Source organism: Suricata suricatta, chromosome 6, assembly GCF_006229205.1.
Source record: "Suricata suricatta isolate VVHF042 chromosome 6, meerkat_22Aug2017_6uvM2_HiC, whole genome shotgun sequence".
NCBI lineage: Eukaryota > Metazoa > Chordata > Mammalia > Carnivora > Herpestidae > Suricata > Suricata suricatta.
This window is the reverse complement of record NC_043705.1, coordinates 77,035,768-77,041,979: the sequence shown is the minus strand read 5'-3', so window position 1 is coordinate 77,041,979 and position 6,212 is coordinate 77,035,768. Positions and strand designations below refer to the sequence as shown.

Genomic DNA, 6,212 nt, shown 5'->3' with positions numbered 1-6,212 from the left:
CATAGGAGCACATGTACCCCAATGTTCATAGCAGCACTGTCAACAATAGCCAAAACATGGAAAAAGCCTAAATGTCCATCACCTGATGAGTGGATCAAGCAGATGTGGTATATATACACAATGGAGTACTACATGGCAATGAGAAAGAATGACATATGGCCATTTGTAGGAAAGTGGATGGACCTTGAGGGTGTCATGCCAAGTGAAATAAGTCAGGCAGAGAAGGGCAGATACCATATGTTTGCACTCATAGGTCTAACAGGAAAACAGGAGAAACCTAATGGAGGACCAGGGGGAGGTGAATAGGGAAAGAGAGTTGGGGAGAGAGAGGGATGCAAAACTTGAGAGACTATTGAATGCTGAAAATGAACTAAGGGTTGAAGGGGAAGGGGGAGGGGAGAAAAGAGGTGGTGGTGATGGTGGAGAGCACTTATGGGGAAGAGCACTGGGTGTTGTATGGAAACCAATTTGACAATAAACTATTTAAAAAAATAAATGAAATTAAAAATATACTAGAGGAAATCAATGGTAGATTTGAGGAAGAAGAAAGATGAGCAAACTGGAAGACAGCATAATGGAAAGCAACCAACCTGAACATCAAAAATAAAGAAGAATAAAAAATGAAAACAGATTAAGGGAGCTCAGCAACACCAACAAGTATAATAACATTCACATTATAGGGATCCCAAAAGGTGAAAAGAGAGATAAGAACTCAGAAATCTTATTTGAAGAATAGCTAAAAACTTCCCTAAACTAGGGAAGAAAACAGATATCCAGATCCAGGGCAAACAAAGAGCCCCCCACCAATAAATCCAAAGAGGTCCAAAGATGTATCCAAAGATACATAATGATTAAAATGGCAAATAATAGAGATAAAGAGAGAATTTTAAAAAGAAAAAAGAAAAAAAGAAGACAACTACATACAAGGGAAGTCCCATAAGGCTGCCAGCTAATTATTTAGCATCATATACATAAAGAGTGATGCGTAATAAATTAGTGCTTTTAGAATGGATACAAACTTAAGTGACTATCAACTTAATACAGACTGCTATTTGAATAAGTTGTTATATATGAGCCTAATGGTAATCATATCTCTTCCATAACAACTTGAAATCAAATCTCTTCCATAACAACTTGAAATCAAAAATTAAATTAAAACTGATGTATTTTCTTTAAGGAAAAAAAATAGAAATTGCTAATCAAACTATGAATAAATAAGGTAACTATAAATCAATTGCAACTCTTACCAAGAATTTTATAATTCACTCTAGAACAGATTACCTAGAAAAAGGTATTTAAGAATAATTATATGAAACCGATCCATTTTTTTAATATAAAATAATTTTATTTATTTTTATAATTTTTAATGTTTTTTATTTATTTTTGAGAGACAGAGAGAGACAGCTCGAGCAGGGGAGGGTCAGAGAGAGTGGGAGGGTCAGAATGTGAAGCAGGCTCCAGGGTCTGAGCTAGTTGTCAGCGCAGAGCCTGACGTGGGGCTCGAACCGACGAACTGTGAGATCATGACCTGAGCTGAAGTCGGACATTTGATTGACTGAGCCACCCAGGTGCCCCTAAATGTGGAAGAATTTTAAACTGGATTTCATTTTTTTAAGTCCAGAAATAGCTATATATTCAGTTAAATTAGATTCCTAAAGATGTATATCCCTGTGTTGCAACAAACTCCAGAATAACAAACCAAAAAAACTAGTAACATAAAAAAAATTCATGCACTCATTTATCAATAAGTTTTTCAAACACTTAATAAAACATTTGGATTCTATTGCTTGTTAAAGGTTTTATAATTTCTGCTTTTAAGAGTTTATCCTTTACTGAATAAAAGTCATATTTTCAAATTATAACATCATACAATTTATAGTGTGAGATGAGGTCTGTACATATAAAAATAGATATTTATCATAGGAGGTTTTTTTACATATTTTTATTAGAAAATAAAAATAAGACTCCTACCAGAGAATGAAATAAATTTTATTTTTTAAAATAATTTTTAATGTTTATTTATTTTTAACAGACAGCATGAGAGGGGGAGGGGCAGAGAGAGAGGGGGAAGCACAGAATCTGAAGCAGGCTCCAGGCTCTGAGCTGTTGGCACAGAGCCTGACGCGGGGCTCAAACCTACGAACCATGAGATCATGACTGGAGCTGAAGTTGGACACTTAACCAACTGAACCACCCAGGAACCCCAATTTTATTTCTTGTTAGAGAGACAGAAAAAAATATACATAATTTTAAAAATACAGAATGCAAATTAGTACATATTAAGCTATATTAATTATAATTTGTATTTAAATAATTGATGCATTTAGTTGAAAAAAATGATACTGCTAAAATATAGTTACAGCATTTATTTTGAAAAAATAGTATCATTAAATAGCTTATAGTAATTCTAACAAGGATAATACATGTCTAGGGCAAAATTACTAATCTTTTTTTAAATCTTGATTTATTTTGAGAGACACAGTGCAAGTTCAGGAGGAGGAGAGAGTGAGGGGAAGAGAGAGAATCCCAAGCAGGCTCTGCACCATCAGCACAAAATGTGAGGCTCAAATCCACAAGTTGCAAGACTATGACTTGAGCTGAAATCAAGAGTCAGATGCTTAACCGACCAAGGCATGCAGGCACCCTAGTACGAAATTACTAACTTAAGAATTTAAGTTTCAAAATGCAATATAGTTGGCCATGTAACTATTTAGGGAGGTTTTTCAGCAGTAGGTGGAGATTTTAAAAGGAATGATGCCCAGTTGACTCTGATTCAAAGAATTATCAGAATTTTATAACCTAAAACACACTAGTTCCAAAATGCTTTTAGTTGTAGAACATGTTTTGAATAATCTTCAATCATTCTATTTTCCTGAATACTCATCAGTTTGTTTTTCATTCTGGGAACATGAGTGACTCTCAAATGAACATACTTGGGATATTCAATGTCATTCATTTCAGCTCTACTTGTTTCTTTTCCTGGGGCTAAATTTGCATAAAAAGCTCAAGGGATTGCCCATAGGAAATATATGTTTTATAGGGAAAAAAAGTATGTTTAACATTCAAAAAATAAAAAATCCACAAAAAAAAATTTAAATGTATATAATGGATTTTTTAGTCTTGCTACTAAAAAATAGGTCATATAATACTTACAATATTTCAATTTGAAGGATGTCTCAAATTACTTCCATAAATTGTTATCTAAACAGAAGTATCAGGCCAGAGTCCTCAAAATCAATTACCATATAAAAAGCATGCTTGAAATATGTAAATAAAGTGGTTCCATTTTCTAAAAGGATGAGGAAGGTAAAATTCAAAGGAAAAACATCCACCTATATTAGACACATGTGCTAGCTAGAGTAGTCTCAAGAAAAGAGACAATAATGAGGTAGAAATGAAGGTTCTCAGGCAGCAAAATTAACACAGCTTGGAAATTAAAGATAGCATAGCTGTCTTGGCATTCTCTCAATACTTAGCTTAGTAGTGAGCATTATAACTACATTCATATCCCATACATGTTAAGTGCTTTTAAAAATCAAAGTTTATTCAAGATCTTTCAAGGTTAGACAAAATTCTTTCATTATCAGTGAAAAGATCCCTCAGATAAATGCCAATGGCTCAAATCGAAACAAGATGAAACAGAGAAATTAAATAGCCATAGAGAAATCAGAAAATGAAGAAAAACTCAGAAAACTTAGCAGATCCTCTTAGGCAGTAGCATTTATTTAGGCCCCTAACACAAAGGTCTGGATTCATTCATCAGTTTTCTAAAAGAGCTCTCAGGCCCTTTTCTCTTGACTCTTTTCTGTGACTCTTTTTTCTTTCTCTGACTCTAATTTATCTTCCACACTATCTCTGGATTAATCTCCCTTAGGTCCTTTCATTATGGTAGTGTTCAAAAACTCAACAACTCCCAATTCCTTCTTAAACAGATAATGTCTCCTGTGTTGTTGTTTTTTTTCCTTCTCCAGATTCCTTGCAATTTTTCTACCTCCCACTTGGACAAGCCTATTTTCCACTAATCCCAACCACAGAACTTTCTCTAGAGTTGGTATCATCATTTATTTGCACCATGCACTCAACTATCATCCAAGCTTTGCTCAACCTGCTTCCTTCTTGAAATGCCATCCTCTCTTCTTCACCAGTTGAAATACTTTCTACCCCTTCTTTAAGCTTCAGCTTAGGTCCTGATTTATTGAAACTTTGCATGTTTATTATTTACTTTGCCCTCTGCTGATTAATCCCAGATGCAAATTCTTATAGACATACTGTGTGTTCTACGTAAATGACAACCTGGGTATCTATTATTGTCCGTGTTTAACGAACTTTCACGGGCATGAAATCTTAAGACACCCATAAGATAGTAAGCTGTTTGGAGCCTTGGATTGAACCTTACATTTTTTTAATTATAGGATGGATATTGAATGGATAGAATGGAATGCTGCCTCTTTTCATAAAAAAGGGGGGTTCAAGGAGTTGTATTAAAATACATACTGTATGCCTTAAACTTATGAGTAAGGAAACGAATGATTTGGGGTCATGCCCGAATCCTCACTGCTAATGTAAGATGAATTTTTAAGATGGTAAAGGTTTTCCCTAAGGCCTATATTGCAGGATGCCTGGGAATCACAATTTGCCCGCCCACTTTAACAGTGAAAGTGCAGACTGCAGGAAGGTAATAAACGAGGTTGAGCAGGTGCTTGTTTTCTATAAGTAATAAATTGGATTAGCCCCCCAGGGTTTAAAAAATACATATTGTATAAAAATGGATGAAGGAAAGAGGGAGATACAAGATCCCAGTTCTTGAATTAGTATGTCAGAGGAATAAAAGGCACAGCATAAGGAATACAGTCAATGACACTGTAATAGTAATGTAATGGGACAGATGGTAGGTACACTTGGGATGAACATAAGATATAAACTTGTCAAATCATTAAATTTCACACCTGAAACTAATGTAACATTGTGTCAACTATACCTAAATTTTTAAAAATTTGGGTGGTTGGGAGGCTCAGTTGGTTAAGTGGTTAAGTGGGATTTTTGATTTTGGCTCACGTCTTTATCTCACGGTTTCCTGAGTTCAAGCCCCACATCAGGCTCTGCACGCACACTGGGGGAGCCAGCTAGAGATCCTCTATCTCTTCTCTCTGCCTCTTTCTCTCTCTCTCTCAAAATAAATAAACTTTTAAAAAATAAAAAATAAATGTCTATGTGTGTATAAATATATATGTATATACACACACACACACACACACACACACACACATAGTATAATATAAAAACAAAATAAAAATAAGTGAAGAAACTGAGTATAAAGGCACCATATTAGTTTCCTAGGGCTAAGATAACAAAGTGCCACTAAGTGGGTAGCTTAAAACAACAGAGATTTATGGTTTCACAGTTCTCAAGTCGAGATATCAACAGGTACGTGCTCCAAGTGTAAAATCCCTTTGTGCCTCTTCCAAGTTCCTGGTGGCAGCTATAAATTCTTGGCATTCCTCAGATTACAGCTGCATCATGTCTATCTCCACCTCCACTGTACATGGCACACTCCCTATGCATTTGCATCTACATTTTGTCTTCCTTCTTTTTAAAGAAACACTAGTCCTATTGGATTATGGACCCACACTACTTTAGTATGACTTCATCTGAACTAATTACACACACAACAATCCTATATCCAAATAAAGTCACATTGGTATTGAAGTTTAGAGTTTTAACATATGTTTTTGGAGGACACAAATCAACCCATAGGAGGCAGTAAAAAAACTAAGGTGCAAAGTAACTCTGAATTTAATGCATAGAATATATGCTGAGTAGTTCAGCCTGAATGCAAGATATAGGCAATACATTCACCTCTAAAAATAATGAGCAAATGGGGTGCCTGGGTGACTCAGTTGGTTGAGAGTCCATGATCACACAATTTTGTGGCTTCAAGACCCCCGTGGGACTCTGTGCTGACAGCTCAGAGCCTGGAGCCTGCTTCTGATTCTGTGTCTCCCTCTCTCTCTGCCCCTCCCCCTCTCATGCTGTCTCTCTCAAAAATAAACATTAAATTTTTTTCTAAATAGAAAAAAAGTAATGAGGAAATATGATCAATCACTTGATCCAGAGTTTGTAAGAGTTAAGCCAAAAAATCATAAAGGAAAACAAAGAAATTGTGCATTGATCCCAAGGGAAATTTATCCTAAGAGAGCTAAGGAGGGGCGCTG

The 6,212-nt window shown here is 35.4% G+C and overlaps 1 non-coding gene across 1 annotated transcript; it reads left to right on the top strand.

The window, feature by feature from the left end:
• The first annotated feature begins 4,497 nt into the window (after positions 1-4,497).
• On the top strand, positions 4,498-4,640 carry LOC115295013. The gene has a single exon (XR_003910253.1). It is a non-coding gene; the product is annotated as a U12 minor spliceosomal RNA (small nuclear RNA).
• The last annotated feature ends 1,572 nt before the right edge of the window (positions 4,641-6,212 follow it).